This window comes from Ranitomeya variabilis, chromosome 4, assembly GCF_051348905.1.
Source record: "Ranitomeya variabilis isolate aRanVar5 chromosome 4, aRanVar5.hap1, whole genome shotgun sequence".
NCBI lineage: Eukaryota > Metazoa > Chordata > Amphibia > Anura > Dendrobatidae > Ranitomeya > Ranitomeya variabilis.
In genome coordinates, this window is record NC_135235.1 from 222,213,418 (window position 1) to 222,228,506 (window position 15,089).

The window sequence follows — 15,089 nt, forward strand, 5'->3', positions numbered from 1 at the left end:
TTATAAAAGACGATTATTAGCTGTAATTGCAAACAAAGGTTATTCCACAAAATATTAAACCTAGGGGTTGAATAATAATTGACCCACACTTTTATGTTTAAAATTTATAAAAATTTAACTGAGCAACAAAACTTTTTGTTTTGTAAGATTTATGCATCTGTTAATAAATCCTGCTCTTGTTTGAAGTTTGAAGGCTCTAACTTATTTGCATCTTATTAAACCTGCTAAATCTGCAGGGGGTTGAATACTAATTGTAGGCATTGTATTCCCCTCCTCACATGTAAAGCACCATGAAATAAATGGCGCTATAATAATAAATAATAGTAATCTCTGTGCTGCCTCTATGATTAATGCCCTCCTTACCTGGGTTGAGAGTTTTGGTGGACAGCCCTCTCTTGTTAAAGTTTGTTGTGGTACCATGTTCTTTCCATTTGAGGATAATGGATTTTATAGTACTTTGGGGAGTCATCAGCGTTTGGGAATTTTTTAATTTTTTTTAAATAACCCAACCCTGACTTGTACTTCTCAACTACTTTGTCCTTGATCTTCATGTTGTTGTCTGGAGAGCTCCTTGGTCTTCTTGGTGTTGTCTGGAGATCTCCTTGGTCTTCATGGTGTTGTTTGGAGATCTCCTTGGTCTTCATGGTGTTGTTTGGAGATCTCCTTGGTCTTCATGGTGTTATGAGATCTCTTTTGTCTTTATGGTGGTGTTTGGTTAGTGGTGCTTCTTGTTAATGGTGTTGCAGCCTCTGTGGCCTTTCAGAAATGGTGAAGTGTATATACTGACAGACATGTGACACTTAGATTGTACACAGGGGGACATCCTGTCACTAAGCATGCGACTTATGAAAGTAATTGCTTGCACCAGAAATTTTTAGGGACTTAATTGCAAAAGGCGTGAATACATATGTATATGTCAATTTTTAGTTATTTAATCCCATAAATTTAATTTATGCCTATATTTTTTTCACTTCACCAACTTTTACTATTAGTGCTGATGCATCACACACAAATTAGTATGCAAAAATATTTAAACACAAGATGTAATGTAACAAAATATGTACAAAGCCAAGAGTCTGAATACTGTACTTGCTCAGCCATTGTTTTAGGGGGAAGCTGTATTTATGTCTATTCTTTGACTGAAAAAAAGTTAAAACACCAGAGCTCAGAGAATGAGTAAACAGCAATCTGCATTTTTATTAGCCCATTTTGACATGATTGAGCCTGTGCATGACTAATGCTTCATCTCATAATGTTGTTCGTGCATATAATAAATATTTATTTTGCATACAGATGTAGCCTAACAGTGACGGACTTTAGGGGAGTGCAACTTGTGCAGCCAGACAGAACTTATCAGCTGCCATTATTGAAGAGGGCACCAAAGATGGTTGCCACTGTTGAAAAGGGTCCTGAGCTGTTACTTGGTCTACTAGAATTTACATTGGATGGAAAATCCCATTTGCATCTGTTGTGCTACATACAAATTGAAAGAACCTCAATTGCCATAAAAACAGACGTTTATTATGCCTTGATAAACATATGCCCAGGGATGGAGTCCTAAGTTACTAAAATGCAAATATGAGGAGGAAGTGGTACAGGCATGCACTGTCCCATTTATGGCTTTTATTTGGAAATCACATAAAAACAGCAAGGAAATGTGAAGAGGAGATGCAACGGACGACAGCCGTTTCGCCCCAGTATGTGCTTCTGAGGGTCCTACTAGGACTTTATGTGGAGTGGCACCCGAGGTCCCAGAGCTGGCATCTATTCATGGTCCTGGAGCAGTGCAGCTGTGCCTGGCCATTCTGATCACTCCTACTAAGTTACTAAAAGTTACACCTTTTCTTCTAGCTCCCCACCAGTCCTCCGCTGGCTTCCTATGTAGCTGCTCCACTCTGGACCATTCTTCACTTTTTTCCAGCATTGTTTCTAATGTCATGACATTGTAACTCATGTCTCCCCATGTGGACATGTGGGGTGCCGAATATTGTGGCATCAGAACGTACGTCGTGGCTCAACTGGCACCAGAAGCTCCAGTGAAATGTGAAGCGGAATCCAGCAGTGTAACAAAGACCTACCGATAGGGAGAGACGGCGCTAGGGACAGGTGAGGGGCTGGGTGAATATAAAGTTTTTATGTTTTATCCAATTCTTAGTTTATATGAATCCAGCAAAATGGCGTCGGACTAGCCAAAATTTTGTTGGATTTGCACAAATAGAATTTCCCAAAATTCACTTGAAATTGCAAATTTTGGCAAATTTGAAGCAATGAGAATTGATTGTCTCATCCCTATTGGTTGCTGTATTTTGCTATTTGAGTGTTATATCGTGGTATATACTTAGGCATATCATTTTTGGACTGTATTATGGCATTGTGACAGTATCTAATTGGTAATTTGGCAATGAGATAATTTGGCTGATGTTTGGCACAAATATTAGGGCACTGTACCGTACGGTATTTTCATAACTGGGCACTGTGTAATAAGTATAATTACTTATATTACATATAATAAGCACAACTTGAGGCATTTTTCAGCAGAAGTAGCCTTAAGTTAAAAACAGTGGACGGACTTGTGAAAAAATTAATTAACCTCTTTCTGACCTCGGACGGGATGGTACGTCCGAGGTCAGAACCCCGGCTTTGATGCGAGCTCCGACGGTGAGCCCGCATCAAAGCCGGGACATGTCAGCTGTTTTGAACAGCTGACATGTGCCCGCAATAGCGGCTGGTGGAATCACGATCCACCCGCTGCTATTAACTAGTTAAATACCGCTGTCAAACGCTGACAGCGGCATTTAACTAGTGCTTCTGGCCATCGGGCCGGAAATGAGCTCATCGCTGACCCCCCGTCACGTGATCGGGGGTCAGCGATGCGTCGGCATGACAACAGAAGTCTATTGAAGACCTCTATGGTTGTTGATGCCGGATTGTTGTGAGCGCCACCCTGTGGTCGGCGCTAATAGCAATGCAGTAATTCAGCTACATAGGAGAGATCTATACATCACTCCTATGTAGCAGAGCCGATCGAGTTGTGCCAGCTTCTAGCCTCCCATGGAGGCTATTGAAGCATGGCAAAAGTTTAAAAAAAGGTTTTAAAAAATATGTAAAAAAAAAAAAAACATTTAAATCACCCCCCTTTCGCCCCATTAAAAATAGCACAATAAAAAAAAAAAACCTACATATATTTGCTATCGCCGTGGTCAGAATCGCCCAATCTATCGATAAAAAAAAGTATTAACCTGATCGCTAAACAGCGTAGCGAGAAAAAAAAAAATGCCAGAATTACGTTTTTTGGTCACCGCGACATTGCATTAAAATCCAATAACAGGTGATCAAAAGAAGTTATCTGCACCAAAATGGCAGCATTAAAAACGTCAGCTCGGCTCGCAAAAAATAAGCCCTCACCCAACCCGAGATCACAAAAAATGGAGACGCTGCGGGTATCGGAAAATTGGGCAATTTTTTTTAATTTTTTTTTTAGCAAAGTTTGGAATTTTTTTTTACCACTTAGATAAAAAAGGACCTAGACATGTTGGGTGTCTATGATCTTGTAATGACCTGAAGAATCAAAATGGCAGCTCAGTTTTTGCATTTAGTGAACCTAGCAAAAAAGCCAAACAAAAAACAAGTGTGGGATTGCACTTTTTTTGCAATTTCACCGCAGTTGTTTTTTTCCCCCCCATTTTCTAGTATACAACATGGTAAAACCAATGTTGTCGTTCAAAAGTACAACTCGTCTCACAAAAAATAAGCCCTATTGACATGGCCATATTGACAGAAAAATAAAAAAGTTATGGCTCTGGGAAGGAGGGGAGCGAAAAACTAAAACGCAAAACCTAAAAAAGCTGGGGTCATGAAGCTCTTTCTATAGGACCTATTTGTGCTCATAAATGGGAGCCTACTGTAAAGTGTTGAGATGCGTCATCCATTCCCTTTAACCTTCTCATTCTAGGGCCGTTCTATTGTGTTTCTACATTCGAGAAGTGCATCTTAGATTTATTGTATTAGAAATAACAGCTGGCTGCAAAAATTCCACAGACCTGTTAATAGCCCCAGTTGTCTTTGTGATTGGAAATTATAATTATAGATACTGTCCACCGTATAGTCTGTACATTGAGATCTGGAGATCAATCCCTCCGTGTTGATGAATGATAAGTGTCTCTGATTCTCGGAAGATGTTGCCAGTCTCTGACATAAATTGAAACAGATGAACCACACGAGCTAAGGAAATGGGTATGTCGAGCCGTAGTGCTCATCATGCTATGCGGATGTATGTGGCCAGAAGTCCCATATGGTTATAATTTGTACCAGAGCACAGCTGCCTGCTTATATTCATCACCCATCAGGGGATCCCGCTATTTAGAAGAACAAACCAATGTGTTATGTTCCCTTAACAGCTCCAACAATAAAATAGAAATATTCTCTGGGAAATCTGTATTGGCTAACCTCTGCTGATTTGGATAAAGTTGTAGGTTTCCAAATAAACTCGCTAAAAAAAAGTGAAAAATAAAATAAAGTTTAAAGAGCAACTCAATCTGATCAGTGATCGCCTCCTCCACTGCACCGAATCTGGACAGTTTGGTTCCCAATTCACTTCTCTGATGATGCCAAGTTGACCAGCAACTCAACCATGCCACTAGTCTGAACTGTCAATCATCAGGAGCACGCCGCCCCCGGCAAACAGGAAATGAAGAGGCAGAGGAGCAGTGCGCTCCTGAAGATTAATGATGAGAAAATCCTTTTGATATAAGAACAGTTTAAGGTTATATAGGCCTCCAAACACCAATTTAATACCTGTTATCCCTCCCACGTCTGCTCTCCTCCATCTGGACTAGATTTATTGGCAAGTAAGAATGTTTCTGAATGTTTATAGAGCATGAACTTCATGGAAAAGGTGAATAACAGATCCAACGTCTAACAACCGAACCACATGAATTGAATTGGATGCAGCTCCGGAGGTAACTAGAGTGTAAAACATTATGTAACTCAAGATGAGTAGATCACTAAAGCGAAAATATTAAGAAAAAAAACACAACCAAATGTTCAAAAGTCTTTGATCTAAAAAAAATAAATAAACCCACAATCTGCTTCTATTTCTATTTCAGGGTAAAGTATAATGATTGCAGTGCGCAGTAAATGGACAGATTAAATCCAGACCTGCCGCAAGTCCTAGAATAGAGTCGTGTTTGTTTTACCCAGGAACAAAAAATAAACTCACAGCTAAACCTGCATTAACACTGACATGAAGATAATCCGGGTCTGGCAGAAGAAAACGTTCACATAGAAGTGATAACGAACAGGCAAAGAAAATATATATATAAAAAAATCTAAAGTAATAGTGGTAGCAAAAGTATGGATATTAATATAAGTAATATTCTGCAAAAGTAATAACAATTCTATAGAATTAACAGGGGTGATTGGATGGTGGTGGCCTCTTTAAATGTATAACTTACACTGTCCCTTGGTGAAAAAGTAGTTTCTCACTTAAGTATGGTGAGAAGATTGCATGTGAATAGTTTTTTTTAGCTTGTCTGGCAATCTCATGCACTTCCGCGGTGTAACTATATAGTTATGATGTATTAGTCACTCCCACGAATGTGCCATGATCATCATCTTCTCCGTGGTGGCATTCCTCTTCACAGTCAGGCATCGGCATACAGATTCCCTTTGACATGCTAGATCTTTGCCCGTTTGTGGGCAGCTAATTGAGAAATCTACACCAACTGTATTACCTGGAGATTTAAGCTTCTAGCTTTGCTCCCCACACTATATAAAACCAGTACTACTCACCCCTACTTCTATCTAGCTATGATGCAGCCATTTTCTACTGAGCTCCATTGCTTCTCCTTTTTCCTTCTGCTACGCTGTGAGTATATATTTGCTTGACTTCTACTGTGAGAAAACAAGAACCTTATTTAAATTGAGACATCACACTGCTCCGACAAAGCTCTATCACCAACAGCTCAGTATATTAACTCTTCAAATACACATCCCAATCCTTACTCCAGGTGGTTCTTAATCCTTGCATACCATCCTGAACAAAAAACAACCTTAAATACCACATCCTATCCCAGTAATGTTATTGTTCCCACATAATCACTATGTTATGGACTGGCCTGTTTGGAGTAGTGATATTGCAACCACTAGAGGCAGCACCGGGCAGGTAACATAGTCTGGAACAGCCAAGGAGTCGATACACAGGAACAGCAATGTAGTTTGAAGGAATAAGCAGGAATCGGAGTCAAGGAAACCAGAGGTCGTTTACCAGGAGCAGTAGTGTCGCTTGAAGGAATAAGCAGGAATCGGAGTCAAGGAAACCAGAGGTTGTTTACCAGGAGCAGTAGTGTCGCTTGAAGGAATAAGCAGGAATCGTAGTCAAGGAAGCCAGAGGTCGTTTACCAGGAGCAGTAGTGTCACTTGAAGGAATAAGCAGGAATCGGAGTCAAGGAAGCCAGAGGTCGTTTACCAGAAGCAGTAGTATTGCTTGAAGGAATAAGCAGGAATCGTAGTCAAGGAAGCCAGAGGTCGTTTACCAGGAGCAGTATTGTTGCTTGAAGGAATAAGCGGGAATCGTAGTCAAGGAAACCAGAGGTCTTTACCAGGAATAGTGTTGCTTGAAGGAATAAGCAGGAATCGTAGTCAAGGAAGCCAGAGGTCGTTTACCAGGAGCAGTAGTGTTGTTTGAAGGAATAGCAGGTGGAAGGCCGCTTGACTAAGGGCAGGTAGCTCAATAATCACACAAGTTACTGAGAGCAAGGCCAGGTTTAATTAAGGTGTGCAATCTGAATGAGCCAATCAGGACCTCAGGGTGGTGACTAACCGGAAACTCAGGAAGGAGACATCAGCAACAACATAGGTTCAAGTATTTGGATCAGCACAGAACTGTCCAGCTAGCTGAATAGCTCAGAATGAAGAGCTGCCGACTGGTGCACAGGAGCTGCTAGGTTCAAATCCTGACGCACCAATGGTATTCTTTACCTGTTGAGAAATATCCATTACTTAGTTAACTCACAATATAAGTTAAATATTTTTTTTTATAAAACACATATACACGATAGACTTAAAAATTAAATGCTGCAATAAATCTAGAAATGTATACATATTGTTGTGTCATTTCCTGTTTAATATTCATCCCTAAAGGTGCTCTAGTTTGCAACATATAGATCCACCACGATTCCCTATTTAAAAGTTTTGTATGGTGGTCCCCTCCTCTACAGGGTTTAGACACCTTTCCTATTCCAATAACCCTGCACATAGTGGTGTCTCCATTATGGTGTGATGAAAAATGTCTTGAGCATCTTAACATTTGCTGCATCAGATAGATGGTGTCTAATCCTGACTTTTTGTTGATTAGTGGAACATCCCACATATTGGATTTTACTAATTAAACAAGTTAATAAATATACTACATAAGTAGTTTTGCTATTAATACATTTCTTATCTTTATATGATTTAATGGTAACTGGGGAGTTGAATTCCCTAGTATTCTCGCCATGATTGCAACATATACAAGTGCGATGTCCACATTTATAAAAGTGCACTGAATGGAGCCAAGTTCTCTCATTTCCTATATTATTGTTATATTATAAACTTGGGGACATAATATCTCCTAGAGATGGTGGTCTCTTGGCCGAAAATCTTATAGGCCGAGACAATATATTTTTTAACATATCATTTTGATGTAATATGGGAACATATTTTTGTATACTATTCTTAATTTCTGTAAATTGTGGGCTATATTGTGTTACAAACGCAATATGATCTTTGTGTGATTTTCCTGTTGTTTTTTCTTTCAACATGTCCTGTCTATTTTTATTAGCGATCGAATTATTCGCTCTGTCCAACATCCATTGTGAATAGCCACTTTTTTTAGTCTTTTATTGACTTGAATCAATGCATTGCTATATGTAATATCCGAGGAAGTATTCCTTCTTACATGTGTTAATTCCCCTAATGGAACATTTTGTATTGTTTTTTTTTAGAGTGGCAGAATGTTGCAGAGTGTAGAATTCATCACCGTATCCTTTCTAAACGGGGTAATTATTAATCCCTTTGGATACTGCGACGAATTCAGTGTACACCTGATGAAGGTCTACAAGGGTGAAACGCGTTGTGTTCTTTTTTAAATAAGTTTTTGTTGTCTTTTAGTCTTTTATTATGTTTTTTATTTGCTACACGTACCCAATAAAATAATATCTGATCCAACATGAGAGATACATAGTGTTTTGGCTATACAACGCTCATTTTCACAATTGGGTTAAGGATCATCTGAAGTAAGCGCCCTGAATCATCTTCATCCACCAATATAGAGCTAGATACTCTAGGTTCATTATTATTCCATTCAATCTTACTAATTGAGTTTGTAATCTCCTAAACCAAATTTTAGGAATAAATATTGGAATGGCTGTCAGTACATACAATAGTTTGGGTAGTATTATTGTTTTGTAGGAAATGTGTCAGGCCGCTGCAATACAGGTATTTGCAAGCTCCCCTAGGTGGCAATAGAGTGGAGAGAGGACTGCACACAGCAGGACCATACCTTCAATGCAGCGGCGAGGTCGCCACCAGGTGGCAGCAGAATTGTCAAAACAAGCTGGGTCAAATATTAGACTGTTGCGCAGTACAAAGGGAATAAGCAAATATAGAGTCAGAGACAAGCCAAAAGGACAGTAACAGTCAGGAGTGGATAAGCCAAAGACAGAATCTGGTCAGGATACAAGCTGAGTCAAAAACAGGGAGTAAGCACATGAAAGGGAAACACTGAGTAAAGACCGGGATAGGGGAAAACAGAGACAGGGGTTCAGGCAGTTATCACAGCAGGACAAATCAGGATGTGCCAGTCAGCTACACACCCGAAAGCAGAACTATAACTGGCATGGTCTGCAGGACACAGCAAATAGAAAAACCTGAGACCAGACTGAGGCTAAAAATGTTAACCCCTGGCATGACCAGACCGGAAAAAGGGGAAGACAGGACTCAAAACCCGGTCCGGATCATGACAAAATGATTTTATCTATGCTGGAAAGTTCAACCTTAGAAATATTCAATAAATCAGATTGAATAGTTTTCTGGATATTGGAGAGATTTTTTTTGATCAGTTGAGGGAGGTCAGTTGGATTCCAAGATAAGACATTTTTGGTTGTCCCCATTTAATGGAAAACATATGGACAACGTTAACCTTGCAACAGAAAAATATTCCAGCCTTTTGAATCCTTTATGTCTACTACATTGTGCTGGTATAGATGTCTGTAAAAGGACTGGAGGGACTTGGAATGTGAAGTCGATGAGGTGGAGGTCCATGGGTAATTTTCGAATTACTATTTCCACCCTGGGAGGATAAGCCTTCACTTTAAATATATTCATATACTGTATTTGGCTCAAAGTTTATTTTAGGATTTAAGGGATTAATGATATTATCCTTTCTTTCCATTTTCATGGGAACGGCAATGGTTCCATTTACGAGATGCTTCCTGGTGATGGGTGGATAATTCTACAGTACACTCACTGGTTCATGACTTCTTACAAAGGAAATTATAAAAAACAATACAGAAAGCCATATTTCATTCCTATAAGAATAAAGCGTTTACTTTTTCAGTATCTGTGATTAGTGACATTTAAGATACAGCAAAGTAATTACAAGTCTACGACAACATTACCTTTGTTGAGGTGCACATTTACGAAGATTATGTGGCAGATAGTGTTGAGCGATACCGTCCGATACTTGAAAGTATCGGTATCGGAAAGTATCGGCCGATACCGGCAAAGTATCGGATCTAATCCGATACCGATACCCGATACCAATACAAGTCAATGGGACTCAAGTATCGGACGGTATCCATGATGGTTCCCAGGGTCTGAAGGAGAGGAAACTCTCCTTCAGGCCCTGGGAACCATATTAATGTGTAAAATAAAGAATTAAAATAAAAAATATTGCTATACTCACCTCTCCGACGCAGCCTGGACCTCACCGAGGGAACCGGCAGCGTTCTTTGCTTAAAATGCGCGCTTTTCCTTCCTTCCGTGACGTCACGGCTTGTGATTGGTCGCGTGCCGCCCATGTGGCCGCGACGTGACCAATCACAGCAAGCCGTGACGTAATTTTCAGGTCCTTCTAGGCATTCAGTATTTTAAAATTACGTTCCGGCTTTGTGATTGGTCGCGTCGCGGTCACATGGGCGACCCGACCAATCACAAGCCATGACGTCACGGGAGGCAGGAAACGCGCGCATTTTTAAAATTACGTCGCGGCTTGTGATTGGTTGCGTGCCGCCCATGTGACCGCGACGCGACCAATGACAGCAAGCCGTGACGTAATTTCAGGTCCTGAATGCAGAAATAGGCATTCAGGACCTGAAAATTACGTCACAGCTTGCTGTGATTGGTCGCGTCGCGGCCACATGGGCGGCACGCGACCAATCACAAGCCATGACGTCACGGAAGGAAGGAAAAGTGCGCATTTTAAGCAAAGAACGCTGCCGGTTCCCTCGGTGAGGTCCAGGCTGCGTCGGAGAGGTGAGTATAGCAATATTTTTTATTTTAATTCTTTATTTTACACATTAATGTTGTTTCGATACCGATACCCGATACCACAAAAGTATCGGATCTCGGTATCGGAATTCCGATACCCGCAAGTATCGGCCGATACCCGATACTTGCGGTATCGGAATGCTCAACACTAGTGGCAGATACTTTTTCACATTGTTCATTTTAGACAGGAATAGGGGATAGCTGAAAGGGAGAAATCATTTTTCACACCCCTGTATGCCATAATGAAGGGGTATATAGTCAGAAATAGCAAATCAAGCTCACATTCGAGAGGATCTATGACCTGAGACAGACAGCTATTTCCAGAATGAAGGGGCTCTACATAGTGTTCCAAATTATTATGCAAATTGGATTTAAGGGTCATAAACATTTAATTGTTTTATTTTTCAAATAAACTCATGGATGGTATTGTATGTCAGGGCTCAATGGATTACTGAAATCAATCTTAAACACATGTGATAATTGGTTTTCCAGGTGATTCTAATTAAAGGAAAACTACTTGAAAATGATGTTCCACATTATTAAGCAGGCCACAGTTTTCAATTGACATTGGAAAGAAAAAGGATCTCTCTGCTGCCGAAAAGCATCAAATAGTGCAATGCCTTGGTCAAGGGATGAAAACATTAGATATTTCCCAAAAACTTAAGTGTGATCATCGTACTGTTAAGAGATTTGTGGCTGTATCTGAGCACAGATGTGATCGTGATGATAAAGGCATAATGAGGAAGGTTTCTGCCAGGCAAATTCATCGGATAAAGAGAGCAGCTGCTATAAAGCCATTACAAACCAGCAAACAGATATTTGAAGCCGCTGATGCCTCTGGAGTCCCTTGAACCTCAAGGTGTAGGATCCTTCAAAGGCTTGCTGTGGTGCATAAACCTACTATTCGGCCACCCCTAAACAGTGTTCACAAGCAGAAACGGTTGCAGTGGGCCCAGACATACATGAAGACTGATTTGCAAACAGTCTTGTTTACTGATGAGTGTCGAGCAACCCTGGATGGTCCAGATGGATGTAGTGGATGGTTGGTGGATGGCCACCATGTCCCAACAAGTCTGCAACGTCAGCAAGGAGGTGGAGGAGTCATGTTTTGGGCCGGAATCATGGGAAAACAGTTGGTAGGGCCATTTAATATTCCTGAAGGTGTGAAAATGACCTCTGCAAATGATATAGAGTTTCTGACTGACAACTTTCCTCCATGGTATAAAAAGCAGAAATGTGCCTTCAGGAGCAAAATCATCTTCATGCATGACAATGCACCATCTCATGCTGCATAGAATACCTCCGAGTTATTGGCTGCTATGGGCATAAAAGGAGATAAACTCGTGGTGTGGCCACCATCTTCCCCTGACCTTAACCCTATAGAGAACCTTTGGAGTATCATCAAGCCAAAGATCTATGAGGGTGGAAGGCAGTTCACATCAAAACAGCAGCTCTGGGAGGCTATTCTGACTTCATGCAAAGAAATACAAGCAGAAACTCTCCAAAAACTCACAAGTTCAATGGATGCAAGAATTGTGAAGGTGATATCAAAGAAGCGTTCCTATGTTAACATGTAACTTGGCCTGTTAGGATGTTTTGGAGTTAAATAGCTTTTTTGTTCAGTGAGTGTGACCTCCTAATGCTGGAAATTCCACAAATGAGCATTTTCAGTTCTTTAAAACATATCAAATGTTTAGATATTCTACTGTGCCTAATAATTTGGAACAGTGCATTGTGAGTTTTTATTCATTTTGGAGATTATACTGTTATCATTGGGAGGTTTCTTCAATAATATTCGATGTATACTCTAACTGGTGATAACTTTTATTAGACTGACTGTCATTTGCACTGACCATTTAGGAAAATCTGAGAAAAATATAATTTGCATAATAATTTGGAACCTGGTGTATAAGACTCGAACCCCTCACTGATCACAGTTTTTGAAAAAGCTGAAAGTTCTGGATTCATTAGAGATCATATTTAGGGATGAGTGGAGCCGTGGAAGTTCAGATTCTGGCACTCGAATCGAACCTTATTCTAGGTGACCCAAATGTCATTGAAAAAACAGACCCAAATTTTTGAGCTGGACAATTATCTCTCTCTCTGGACTTCCCTCGGAACTCCAAACATTAAAATAGAATTCCGGCAGAATCCATGTTCGGAGTTTAGCACCGGACACTAATTGTCCTTTACGAACCCTGAACTTTTAATTTTTAGTTCCCTCATCTCTATTCATGTTTCTGTATGTCCACTGAATAGAAACTGAATCTCCCTCTAATGGAAAACCCTTACTCGAAATAACACTCATGGTAGTATCATGATATTACGCATCCTTTTCTGGTAGGTTAGAGAAGCACGAGTCCACTTCAGATTGATGAGTTATTTATTTTTGGACCCTACAGAGCCCCATCATTCAACGGAAGATTCAGACTCTGCATGAGTCTGATCTGCGGTACCAGGTACAGCCACATGTACTGTGTGGTGCTATCAAAGGGGCATCTTCTGATGATCAATGGGGCTTTGCTAGTCTGGAGTGTCTTTTCTCATCTTCATAACTTGCTCTAACCTCTTTGTTGGGAATCGTGATAAAGAACTCACATTTACTCATGCTGCATCATTCTGACAAACGGTGAATATTATTTTTTCTTCTGGGAAATTGCACACCTGTTATGGTAAATAAAACAGCGAGTCAGTGCCCAGTGGACATTAATATTTATGTAGAGCAGCAGTTAATCAGCCTTCACGTTTGCATTTCCTCCATTTATTCCATGTAGTTACTGTTCAACCAAGCGCCCCGAGCTTCCGATGCAGATTATCAACATGATTCCAGGTCACAGAACAAAGAAACCCAATAAAATCTGAAACTGATTGTTTTTTTTTTAAGATAGGTACTAAATAGATATTTTTGTCACCCCTAAAAGCTGCATTGTTTGTGTTTTATAACATGGCGCAATGTTAGAAGAGTGGAGAACAGACCTATAGAAAACCAGATATTCGAGCAATGTGCTAAATTGTGTTGTCAGAAAGTGTAAAAGTATTTACAATTTCACGTCAATGGAGGTTCTACAAAAATGTAAGGCTAATTCCGTCCCATAAGCATGAAAATTGTGTTTCTAGCAATTTTTGTTTTGGGATGGGATGTCTCTGGGATCAAGGAACATTTTGTAGAGGGTCTGTGAAAAGGAGAGAGACAGGTCTTGGAGCTTTAAACATGGGGTCTGGTCTGTGTTAAATGGGGGTGAGTTTGGATCTGGGATCCTTAGAGGAGGCTTGGTCTTTATAAATTGGGAATATCTGGTCTGGAGTCTGTAGACTTATTTTGGGGGTCTGGTCGGTGGTTTATATTAATTTTGGATTGGAAGAGGTGGCTAGCTGATGTTTGTGTGCCTCTAAGTATTTCATGGGATACAGAGGACCTTCATGATGGAGTGATGCAAGCTTATGCAGGAAAGAGTTTAATAATTGTATTCACGCAGATGGAATAAGCTTGATGGTTATAGTCTTGCATGAGGCAATGACATAGTCTTGAATGCTGGTAGATCAGGGTGGGGAACCTTAAGCCGGCAGGACATTTTCGACCTACGATGACTTTTTTTCTGGCTTCCGGGAAGATTCCCATAGACCCTAGTGTTCAAGCCGGCAGCTGCATTTTGATGGTTGCTAGCCCTTCAATTTCTCCTTACATTCAGAGCACACTACTGAACACTGTGGCTTGTGTAATGGAAGATTACATTCTTAGTCTAGCCAGTGCCTATGTCAGGACATTTTTTGTGAGTGGTGTTAAACCACAATGCACTCTCTTCCCACAGAAAAAGACAACAGTGACAGCCCTATGTCTCCTGTGATGTCTATGCTGCATCCCCATGTCTGACTCCTGTGATGTAAATTTTGCAGCCCAATGCCTCATGTGATATATATACAGCAACTCTAGGTCACTCTACTGATGTCTATACTGCAGCTCCCTATCTCCTGTGATGTCTATGCCACAGCTCCAGCATCTCCTGTTTTGTATATACTCCAGCCACAGTGTATGCTATGTGATACATATACTTCAGCCATAGTGTCTCCTATTTGATGTATATACAACAGTTTTGGTGTCTCCTATGTGATGTGTATACAGCAGTCCTAGTGTCTCCTATGTGATGTGTATAAAGCAATCCTAGTGTCTCCGATGTGATGTTTGCTGCCGTCTCAGTGTCTCCTATGTGATATGTATACAACACTTTCGGTGTCTCCTATGTGATTACAGCAGTACCAGTGTCTCCGATGTGATGTACACAGCAGTCTTGCTGTCTCCTATGTAATGTATGCTGCAGATCTCCCACTTCTTGAGTTCTATAAATGTAATGGAAGCAGTGTTGACTTTCCCACTGTGAGGAGACCTGCAGTGTAACATACATCTGTGTTCAGTACCACTTACTGATGTGAGTTTTTACAAAACTTATCATCACAAATGGTAATCGTTGCCTAATTCCTTTAGCTGGGTATTAATGGGTAATTCCTTTAGCTGGGTAATTAATTTTTCTTATAGTAGCCCTTTCAGTGAATTTAATAGGATTTCC

General features: G+C 40.4%; 1 protein-coding gene across 1 annotated transcript in view; it reads left to right on the forward strand.

Moving 5' to 3' along the window:
* Positions 1–15,089, forward strand: part of LOC143770432 (chemerin-like receptor 1) — a 106,698-nt gene that overhangs the window by 78,208 nt on the left and 13,401 nt on the right. The gene's annotated exons all lie outside the window — the stretch shown is intronic.